Source organism: Eptesicus fuscus, chromosome 6 (genome assembly GCF_027574615.1).
Source record: "Eptesicus fuscus isolate TK198812 chromosome 6, DD_ASM_mEF_20220401, whole genome shotgun sequence".
Taxonomy (NCBI): domain Eukaryota; kingdom Metazoa; phylum Chordata; class Mammalia; order Chiroptera; family Vespertilionidae; genus Eptesicus; species Eptesicus fuscus.
Genome location: NC_072478.1, coordinates 56,750,502 through 56,763,413, shown reverse-complemented (window position 1 = coordinate 56,763,413; position 12,912 = coordinate 56,750,502).

Here is a 12,912-nt window from a genome sequence, read left to right as displayed (position 1 = left end):
AGAATGATTTTTGAAAATATATCACATTATATCACCCTTGTGATTCCCCAACCCTGCCACATTACTCTTAGAATAAAATTTAAAACTCTTACTGGAGCCCACAGGGCCCTCTGGTTCTGAACCCTGCCCATTACTTTGATCTCATCTCTCACTGCTCTCCCCTAATTCTGTATGCTACAGACCCTATCTCCCCCTCCATACACATCTCTTCACCAGCTACCACCACATCCACTCTCTTTCTTGCACTAACTTTGACTAATCTTCAATTACCAGATTAAATTTTAGGGAGACCTTTCCTAGCTCCCCAATTATGTCCCATCCTCTTATCCTCTAACCCCATCCTATGTTTAGGAGCCTTGCTGATATTTATCATTGGAAATGTTGCAATGTGATTGTTTGATATCTATTTTGCTCACACATGTCTATCCACAGACATGGACAATACTTAGCATAGCATAGTTATTAATTAAACAGTTGTTGAGTAAATGAATGCTATACCAAAGAAAGTCTTTCTGTTGTCATAGTTCAAACAAGACATAGTCCTGCCTATGTCAAAATTTCCCACAAGTTATGAGTGATTGTTTATTAAAGAATGAAGAAGAATTCTACTAAAGGATATAAAGTATGGGTCACTGTCCTAAATGCTACAAACTTTATGGAACCAGATACAAGCAACCAGAAAGATAACAAATACAAACAGAGAGAAACAAAAAGTTATTTCAAATGAGGCCATAGAACTCATGAAGGATGTTGTTATAAGTGAACATGCCAATGTAGACTTGCAATATAGTCTATGACTTTACATGTAATGTTTTGCTTTTTAGATGATTAATCTCCCAATAGTGACAAAACATGAAGATAAAGCTAACATCTTTTTAAAAAATGCCTCCTGCACATTCCCTACTGGGAATGGATCCTGCAACCCGGGCATGTACCCTTGACCGGAATCAAACCTGGGACTCTCTGGTCCACCAGCTGATGCTCTACTGAGCCAAACCAGCTAGGGCCAGAATGATTTTTGAAAATATATCACATTATATCACCCTTGTGATTCCCCAACCCTGCCACATTACTCTTAGAATAAAATTTAAAACTCTTACTGGAGCCCACAGGGCCCTCTGGTTCTGAACCCTGCCCATTACTTTGATCTCATCTCCCACTGCTCTCCCCTAATTCTGTATGCTACAGACCCTATCTCCCCCTCCATACACATCTATCTCTTCACCAGCTACCACCACATCCACTCTCTTTCTTGCAGTAACTTTGACTAATCTTCAATTATCAGATTAAATTTTAGGGAGACCTTTCCTAGCTCCCCAATTATGTCCCATCCTCTTATCCTCTAACCCCATCCTATGTTTAGGACCCTTGCTGATATTTATCATTGGAAATGTTGCAATGTGATTGTTTGATATCTATTTTGCTCACACATGTCTATCCACAGACATGGACAATACTTAGCATAGCATAGTTATTAATTAAACAGTTGTTGAGTAAATGAATGCTATACCAAAGAAAGTCTTTCTGTTGTCATAGTTCAAACAAGACATAGTCCTGTCTATGTCAAAATTTCCCACAAGTTATGAGTGATTGTTTATTAAAGAATGAAGAAGAATTCTACTAAAGGATATAAAGTATGGGTCACTGTCCTAAATGCTACAAACTTTATGGAACCAGATACAAGCCACCAGAAAGATGACAAATACAAACAGAGAGAAACAAAAAGTTATTTCAAATGAGGCCATAGAACTCATGAAGGATGTTGTTATAAGTGAACATGCCAATGTAGACTTGCAATATAGTCTATGACTTTACATGTAATGTTTTGCTTTTTAGATGATTAATCTCCCAATAGTGACAAAACATGAAGATAAAGCTAACATCTTTTTAAAAAATGCCTCCTGCACATTCCCTACTGGGAATGGATCCTGCAACCCGGGCATGTACCCTTGACCGGAATCAAACCTGGGACTCTCTGGTCCACAAGCTGATGCTCTACTGAGCCAAACCAGCTAGGGCCAGAATGATTTTTGAAAATATATCACATTATATCACCCTTGTGATTCCCCAACCCTGCCACATTACTCTTAGAATAAAATTTAAAACTCTTACTGGAGCCCACAGGGCCCTCTGGTTCTGAACCCTGCCCATTACTTTGATCTCATCTCCCACTGCTCTCCCCTAATTCTGTATGCTACAGACCCTATCTCCCCCTCCATACACATCTATCTCTTCACCAGCTACCACCACATCCACTCTCTTTCTTGCAGTAACTTTGACTAATCTTCAATTATCAGATTAAATTTTAGGGAGACCTTTCCTAGCTCCCCAATTATGTCCCATCCTCTTATCCTCTAACCCCATCCTATGTTTAGGACCCTTGCTGATATTTATCATTGGAAATGTTGCAATGTGATTGTTTGATATCTATTTTGCTCACACATGTCTATCCACAGACATGGACAATACTTAGCATAGCATAGTTATTAATTAAACAGTTGTTGAGTAAATGAATGCTATACCAAAGAAAGTCTTTCTGTTGTCATAGTTCAAACAAGACATAGTCCTGTCTATGTCAAAATTTCCCACAAGTTATGAGTGATTGTTTATTAAAGAATGAAGAAGAATTCTACTAAAGGATATAAAGTATGGGTCACTGTCCTAAATGCTACAAACTTTATGGAACCAGATACAAGCCACCAGAAAGATGACAAATACAAACAGAGAGAAACAAAAAGTTATTTCAAATGAGGCCATAGAACTCATGAAGGATGTTGTTATAAGTGAACATGCCAATGTAGACTTGCAATATAGTCTATGACTTTACATGTAATGTTTTGCTTTTTAGATGATTAATCTCCCAATAGTGACAAAACATGAAGATAAAGCTAACATCTTTTTAAAAAATGCCTCCTGCACATTCCCTACTGGGAATGGATCCTGCAACCCGGGCATGTACCCTTGACCGGAATCAAACCTGGGACTCTCTGGTCCACCAGCTGATGCTCTACTGAGCCAAACCAGCTAGGGCCAGAATGATTTTTGAAAATATATCACATTATATCACCCTTGTGATTCCCCAACCCTGCCACATTACTCTTAGAATAAAATTTAAAACTCTTACTGGAGCCCACAGGGCCCTCTGGTTCTGAACCCTGCCCATTACTTTGATCTCATCTCTCACTGCTCTCCCCTAATTCTGTATGCTACAGACCCTATCTCCCCCTCCATACACATCTATCTCTTCACCAGCTACCACCACATCCACTCTCTTTCTTGCACTAACTTTGACTAATCTTCAATTATCAGATTAAATTTTAGGGAGACCTTTCCTAGCTCCCCAATTATGTCCCATCCTCTTATCCTCTAACCCCATCCTATGTTTAGGACCCTTGCTAATATTTATCATTGGAAATGTTGCAATGTGATTGTTTGATATCTATTTTGCTCACACATGTCTATCCACAGACATGGACAATACTTAGCATAGCATAGTTATTAATTAAACAGTTGTTGAGTAAATGAATGCTATACCAAAGAAAGTCTTTCTGTTGTCATAGTTCAAACAAGACATAGTCCTGTCTATGTCAAAATTTCCCACAAGTTATGAGTGATTGTTTATTAAAGAATGAAGAAGAATTCTACTAAAGGATATAAAGTATGGGTCACTGTCCTAAATGCTACAAACTTTATGGAACCAGATACAAGCAACCAGAAAGATAACAAATACAAACAGAGAGAAACAAAAAGTTATTTCAAATGAGGCCATAGAACTCATGAAGGATGTTGTTATAAGTGAACATGCCAATGTAGACTTGCAATATAGTCTATGACTTTACATGTAATGTTTTGCTTTTTAGATGATTAATCTCCCAATAGTGACAAAACATGAAGATAAAGCTAACATCTTTTTAAAAAATGCCTCCTGCACATTCCCTACTGGGAATGGATCCTGCAACCCGGGCATGTACCCTTGACCGGAATCAAACCTGGGACTCTCTGGTCCACAAGCTGATGCTCTACTGAGCCAAACCAGCTAGGGCCAGAATGATTTTTGAAAATATATCACATTATATCACCCTTGTGATTCCCCAACCCTGCCACATTACTCTTAGAATAAAATTTAAAACTCTTACTGGAGCCCACAGGGCCCTCTGGTTCTGAACCCTGCCCATTACTTTGATCTCATCTCTCACTGCTCTCCCCTAATTCTGTATGCTACAGACCCTATCTCCCCCTCCATACACATCTCTTCACCAGCTACCACCACATCCACTCTCTTTCTTGCACTAACTTTGACTAATCTTCAATTATCAGATTAAATTTTAGGGAGACCTTTCCTAGCTCCCCAATTATGTCCCATCCTCTTATCCTCTAACCCCATCCTATGTTTAGGAGCCTTGCTGATATTTATCATTGGAAATGTTGCAATGTGATTGTTTGATATCTATTTTGCTCACACATGTCTATCCACAGACATGGACAATACTTAGCATAGCATAGTTATTAATTAAACAGTTGTTGAGTAAATGAATGCTATAACAAAGAAAGTCTTTCTGTTGTCATAGTTCAAACAAGACATAGTCCTGTCTATGTCAAAATTTCCCACAAGTTATGAGTGATTGTTTATTAAAGAATGAAGAAGTATTCTACTAAAGGATATAAAGTATGGGTCACTGTCCTAAATGCTACAAACTTTATGGAACCAGATACAAGCCACCAGAAAGATGACAAATACAAACAGAGAGAAACAAAAAGTTATTTCAAATGAGGCCATAGAACTCATGAAGGATGTTGTTATAAGTGAACATGCCAATGTAGACTTGCAATATAGTCTATGACTTTACATGTAATGTTTTGCTTTTTAGATGATTAATCTCCCAATAGTGACAAAACATGAAGATAAAGCTAACATCTTTTTAAAAAATGCCTCCTGCACATTCCCTACTGGGAATGGATCCTGCAACCCGGGCATGTACCCTTGACCGGAATCAAACCTGGGACTCTCTGGTCCACAAGCTGATGCTCTACTGAGCCAAACCAGCTAGGGCCAGAATGATTTTTGAAAATATATCACATTATATCACCCTTGTGATTCCCCAACCCTGCCACATTACTCTTAGAATAAAATTTAAAACTCTTACTGGAGCCCACAGGGCCCTCTGGTTCTGAACCCTGCCCATTACTTTGATCTCATCTCTCACTGCTCTCCCCTAATTCTGTATGCTACAGACCCTATCTCCCCCTCCATACACATCTCTTCACCAGCTACCACCACATCCACTCTCTTTCTTGCACTAACTTTGACTAATCTTCAATTACCAGATTAAATTTTAGGGAGACCTTTCCTAGCTCCCCAATTATGTCCCATCCTCTTATCCTCTAACCCCATCCTATGTTTAGGAGCCTTGCTGATATTTATCATTGGAAATGTTGCAATGTGATTGTTTGATATCTATTTTGCTCACACATGTCTATCCACAGACATGGACAATACTTAGCATAGCATAGTTATTAATTAAACAGTTGTTGAGTAAATGAATGCTATACCAAAGAAAGTCTTTCTGTTGTCATAGTTCAAACAAGACATAGTCCTGTCTATGTCAAAATTTCCCACAAGTTATGAGTGATTGTTTATTAAAGAATGAAGAAGAATTCTACTAAAGGATATAAAGTATGGGTCACTGTCCTAAATGCTACAAACTTTATGGAACCAGATACAAGCAACCAGAAAGATAACAAATACAAACAGAGAGAAACAAAAAGTTATTTCAAATGAGGCCATAGAACTCATGAAGGATGTTGTTATAAGTGAACATGCCAATGTAGACTTGCAATATAGTCTATGACTTTACATGTAATGTTTTGCTTTTTAGATGATTAATCTCCCAATAGTGACAAAACATGAAGATAAAGCTAACATCTTTTTAAAAAATGCCTCCTGCACATTCCCTACTGGGAATCGATCCTGCAACCCGGGCATGTACCCTTGACCGGAATCAAACCTGGGACTCTCTGGTCCACCAGCTGATGCTCTACTGAGCCAAACCAGCTAGGGCCAGAATGATTTTTGAAAATATATCACATTATATCACCCTTGTGATTCCCCAACCCTGCCACATTACTCTTAGAATAAAATTTAAAACTCTTACTGGAGCCCACAGGGCCCTCTGGTTCTGAACCCTGCCCATTACTTTGATCTCATCTCTCACTGCTCTCCCCTAATTCTGTATGCTACAGACCCTATCTCCCCCTCCATACACATCTCTTCACCAGCTACCACCACATCCACTCTCTTTCTTGCACTAACTTTGACTAATCTTCAATTAGCAGATTAAATTTTAGGGAGACCTTTCCTAGCTCCCCAATTATGTCCCATCCTCTTATCCTCTAACCCCATCCTATGTTTAGGAGCCTTGCTGATATTTATCATTGGAAATGTTGCAATGTGATTGTTTGATATCTATTTTGCTCACACATGTCTATCCACAGACATGGACAATACTTAGCATAGCATAGTTATTAATTAAACAGTTGTTGAGTAAATGAATGCTATACCAAAGAAAGTCTTTCTGTTGTCATAGTTCAAACAAGACATAGTCCTGCCTATGTCAAAATTTCCCACAAGTTATGAGTGATTGTTTATTAAAGAATGAAGAAGAATTCTACTAAAGGATATAAAGTATGGGTCACTGTCCTAAATGCTACAAACTTTATGGAACCAGATACAAGCAACCAGAAAGATAACAAATACAAACAGAGAGAAACAAAAAGTTATTTCAAATGAGGCCATAGAACTCATGAAGGATGTTGTTATAAGTGAACATGCCAATGTAGACTTGCAATATAGTCTATGACTTTACATGTAATGTTTTGCTTTTTAGATGATTAATCTCCCAATAGTGACAAAACATGAAGATAAAGCTAACATCTTTTTAAAAAATTTCTTTAGTGTTTAAAGTATTACATATGTCTCCTTTTCCCCCCATTGACCTCACCCTGGTTGTTCCCACCCCTCCAGCACATGCCCTCACCCCCCTACTATCTGTGTCCATTGGGTATGCTTATATGCATGCATACAAGTCCCTTGATTGATCTCTCCCCCTCCATACCCCCTCACCTTCCTTCTGAGGTTGGATGGTCTGTTCAATGCTAACATCTTTGAAAAGTTTGCTGTTCATATTCTGTACCCTGAACATGATTAATCAAATGTATTTTTTATACAAAACAATCTTTTTTTTTCATTCTTAATGGTATCAAGCTGAAGCTTATACATAGAAAAACGGAAGTGTTCACACATGATCTTCATACAATAGGCCACTCCTTCAGACCAGAACATTTCAAATCTTTACTAAATTACAGATTTTTGAAATTATTTCACGTTCTCTATCATTACTTGTCTTTCACCCACAAACACTTGTGTTCTGCATTATGTATCTCTTACTCCTTTTTCAGGAAAACCATTAAGTATTTTTTTCCCTTTAAAATTCAATTGTTAATTATACAATATCTATTGTGTAACACCCAAAGGCATTAAAATATTCTCTACTTTCTTCCCTTCCCCTATATTCTCTTTCCTCTCTTGTCCTCTTTTTTCCTTTTTAACCACCCACACATCAACTCAGGGACCCATAATAAATTTAATTATCATTTTCAATTTCATCCCAGTACAAATTGCTTTTTCTATAAACATTTTAACAAACCTAGCTGACGAAGGGGGAAAATGAACTGCCCTAAAGTTGTGAAGGGCCAATCATAACCATTTCATGTACATATATAATCAAAAGAGATTTCCAATGGCTGAAGTGAGAACTGAAGCCTCTTTGAGAATATGAACTTTCAGGGTTGCCTCTATGACTTCTCTTAGCTTAGAGAAGCAAATGTAAAATTACCTTTCCATGGTCGGTTGAGACCTAACTCCTTGGAATGAACATATAATTTCTTAGAAGGTGATGAAAGAAACAGTAAAAAGAAAATGAATTTCAGCACTTGGTCATTTAAAACATTTCTGGAAGCTCTCACTACATCTGCAAAGTTGATCTGGCCTAATGAGCAAGTATATGTTTCCTTAAGTAAAGGGAAATATATTAAAAAAACACACCTATGTACCATTTAATTTGAGTTACAAATATCTTGTAGCAACACGTTGATGTTCCAAATAAAAAATTTTTTATGCATTTCAGAATTATTGATACAATGAGACCTTAAGAAATATGAAGGGAGACTTGTTGATAGAATACACATGTTACTATGGTGATATTTTTGGATCATACTGTTTGCCAGGAACATGGTGTAATTCTGACTAATTTCAGTTAACATTAAAGGCTGTTGTGACAAAACAGAAATGTCTCTAGGTCACATCAGTGTGATTTGCAGTGGGAAATTAGATTAGTCTTCATTGCAAACATCAGCGACAAGGCAACTCTGCACAGCCACATAAATCTTTCTGATTTAGAAATGGAAAATGTGTTCTTGTAATGTAATCATTATTATTATTTAAAAAAATATATTTTATTGATTTTTTTACAGAGAGGAAGGGAGAGGGATAGAGAGTTAAAAACATCGATGAGAGAGAAACATCAATCAGCCACCTCCTGCACACCTCCTACTGGGGATGTACCCGCAACCAAGGTACATGTCCTTGACCAGAATCGAACCTGGGACCTTTCAGTCCGCAGGCCGATGCTCTACCCACTAAGCGAAACCGGTTAGGGCGTAATGTAATAATTATTATTAAGTGTTCTACATTCTTGGGATACTCACTAGAAAACAACTCAAAATGTCACCCTTCTAACTACTACTGTAACAAGTCCCTATCAGAGTTCCGATTATTAGTTGATGGGTATGGAGCTCGCACAAAGAGCAAGCCCAGATGGAGTCTGGATCATAACTTTCCTGGATCACATGTACAAATTTTTTGTATTTAAATCCTCACCCAAGGATATTTTTTCCCCATTGATTTTAGAGAGAGTGGAAGGGAGGGAGGTGGAGAGAGAGAGAAACATCTATGGGAGAGAGACATGTTGATTGATTGCCTCCTGCATATGCCCCAACTGGGGCCGGGGATGGAACCTGCAATCCAGGTAGAGGTCCTGGACCCTGAATTGAACCGTAATCCTTTGGTCCATGGGCTGACACTCTATCCACTGAGCCACACCAGTCAGGTCTCATGTACAGATTTTAGTGCACATCCCAGCAACTTCTATTTCATAGTATACTTTATGATAGATTCTGTAAGACCTTGCTTAATTTGATGTCTTTGTGTGGATTTGCAAAATGCTTTTGGAAGATAGATTTCTATACTGTGGAGGATAGAAACAGCTGGCCCCACTATTTGCCAGGTGACATTGGGTGTCTGTGGGTACCTAGGGGCTAAGCCAAATGCACACTTACCTGACATCAATCGAAGTTCAGAATGTTCCGGTGTTAGGAAGAAGATAGAACAAACATTTATTTGAATAGTATTTTTTGCTTACCTTCTGAATATGGGCTTCTAAGTTGTCCTTTGTATATCTCAAGTATAGGTTAAACCAGTACTTCCCAACTGTCTGTAGATGGAACACAGAGGAGATGATAACATGTGTACAGCACGTTGAGGTGGGTGGAGAGGATTGTGTGAGGCTGGAGGTAACCTACTGAAGACTCTAGGCCCGACCTGCTGTCAGGAGAGCTGAGGTGATCAATAACCCGGAATGCCCACGAACTGTGACACCTGAAGGTGCCATGGCTGAAGAATGAGAAGCTCTGGACAACCAATCTGTTTCTCTATTTTTTCCACAGATGCCTGCAGTGAGTCCCTCTGATTCCAATCTAGTCACCTGTACCAATTCAAAGTGCACAGCCCAGAACAGCATCCAGCGTAAGGAAAGTAATGTGATAAATTTGTTCAGATATTTATCTTTAGTAGTTCCTACAAACGATGGCTCTAGGTTAAACATTGTAGTGTCACGTTTATTTTTCTAAATAACAACCATAAGCACCAACCAATAGCAATAGAAATACATCCTTTAATGCAGTTTTTTGTCAACTAGAATCCCTGGAACTTTAAGTCAGGTCTCTATTACAATTTCCCAAGGGCCAATAAGTGTTAGATACATTCTTGAGTCAAAAATTGAGAAATACTAAATTCTCTTTAAATGTAAACCATCAATTAGATATTTGACCCCCAAATGATACCTTCAATATGCAAACAACTGGCTATTTTTCTGAGTTGAATGAGACCTGTTAGTGACCATAATTCTCTCTTTACTCAGTAGTTTGGTAGGTTTCATATCCCTAAGGATGAAGAGTACTTTATTTTCTATAATCTGTGCATACCACACTTTCTCACACCTACATTGGATGTGTTCAGTTTCTACACATCTGTGGGTATGTATACGTGTACATACATACCATATGTGTGTGTGTGTGTGTGTGTGTGTGTGTGTGTATATATATATATATATATATATGTATATATATATATATAATGTGTATATATCCTTAATGGAAAAATGTTCTCTGGGCAGAATTTGCGGAAACAGGATTCTGTAGGTTTCATGGAGATTAGAGGTTACAAGTTGCACTTTATTTTATTTTAAATATTCTTTCCTTTAGCACTTGTCTACATAGATTCAAATGAGATTTAGTATGTTATTTTATTGGGAATGCTTAATTCAATGTGTTTCATCTCCTGAATAAGGTTGAAACCAACTTGTCAAAATAGCTACATACAAAAGTGAAAAAAATAGGCCCTGTTTCCCTAAGTTTTATAGGCAGCATCCTTCCCCTCCTCCCCCAAAGTACTTTTATCTATGACTATCTAGAACCAACAGTAAAAAACTAATTCCAGTGCCACAGGACCAAGAAACTACAACTGGAGAATGTTAAAGCTGGGGAAAAATATCTTAGAGGTTAACTTGTTTAATCCTATAATTCAAAAATAAACCTTAGAGATTGACTTATTTAAGCTCATAGTTTCAAAATGGAGGAAACTCACATGGAAGGATTAAGTGATTTTCCCTCTCAGGTACTAGTGGCCAAAGTAGGACAGGAACATATGAATTCTGTGCTTCTGCTGGTATACCTGCCAATTATCAGAAGAAAATGAGATTAAATGAAATCTCAGGAAATAATCATTTAGTCTTTCATTTATATATATTTTCTAAGTATTCTTCTTATTAATAAAATACTAGCAATATTTGTATATTTGTTCATCTGAGTAAATAAATGGTATTAAAAAATACATTCATTGTGAAAATACAACAAAGAAGTTGAATATCAACTGTTTGTGAGTTTGGTTTGTTTATGAGGACGGGTCATAGAATTCATATCTTGAAAAAGCTGCGGAATTTCTGGTGACCTTTTTCAAAGCTTTCATGTCATTTATACTATGGTCTACTCTCTTTTTGAAATTCTCTCTTCCCTTTGTATTCCTGGGCCAGTTAATTCTTAGGTCTGTACTCTTGCCCTTTTGCTGTATACATTTCTCATCCCATCTCCTAAGGGGAGGCTGCTGTTGGCTTGACCCGTTCAGTATCCACAAGCTCACACAGGCACGTTGGGGTGGGAGAAATGGCTTTGCACTGGATTCCGAAACTGGTGCTGTCCTTCTCCAGTTTGTATCCTTGAGTAAAAGGTTAGAAGGCACGAAGGTAACTTCTATTCCTTTGGCTCTGCAATGTCTCAGAGTTCATGATGAGAGTTTGCCAGGACAGCAGGAACCTTGTGCCCAATATTTGATGTTAGTCTGGGATCACCAACCTTCTTTGCCCCTTCCTTTTGCATCTCAGGCCTCAGGCAGTTGGGGCCTGGCTAAGTCTCCTCTGTAGTTTGCTATGGGGTGGTGGGAATTTGGCGTGTAGCCTTTGATGGACTAAATTGCTAGTTACTCTGGGTCTCTGTTTCTCCCTGCTTGTCCACATCAGGAAGTAGATATTGATACACTGTGACTTTGCTCTGTGTCCCTAATCAGATTCCAAACCAAACTGGGCCAGTGGGAAAAGAGTATGGCTGTCTGACTTTGCAGTCAGCTGGACCAGGAGGAACCAGGCACGCGAGTGTGGTATGGGGTCATCTTTCCACCATTTCCCCTATGACCTCTCTGCACCTCTGCTCATAGTTTCTGCTCATAGTGATCATATACAACAGCTGATCACTTTTATATCATATTGAAGATGGCTTTTGGTTCTATTCATTGGAGTGAAGCTGTTCGGCCTGTTTGAACTATCTTTTACTACATCCTTGGTCCTAAACACACACCCACGTATACTTGCTTGTGTGCATTCATATACAACCTTGTTTCTCTAAGAGCAATGTCTTAAAAATGATGATCATTTTTTCCTTTTAAATGTTCATGATCACATAAACTTGAATAGATACTATTATAGGATTTAAAAACAGTATAGAATGAATTAACAGTCTGAAAAATGGGTAAAGGTATGAGCAGCTTAGCTGAGTTAAGATGCCTTTATAGCCCAGCTGGCATGGCTCAGTGGTTGAGTATTGACCTATGAACCAGGAGGACCATGGTTCGATTCCTGGTCAGGGCACATGCCCGGGTTGCAGGCTTGATTCCCAGTGGGGGGTGTGCAGGTGGCAGCAGATCAATGATTCTCTCTCATCAATTGATGTTTCTATATCTCTCTCTCCCTCTCCCTTCCTATCTGAAACCAATAAAATATTAAAAAAAGATGCCTTTATAAGGCGCTATTAGATGATAAACTCCAACGTAAGGCAAATATCAGACTTAATACATTACTCTTATGTAATGATTTTATGTTTAATATTTCATTTAAATGTCCTCCGTTACCCAAAGATTTAAAATTTTCTCTCTTTCCTTTAAGGATAGGGAATGCATGGGGAAATGAATGTTAAAGACAAAACAAGAAGGTTACTGAAAATGATTCCATGTAGTTTTAAACTGTGACCATT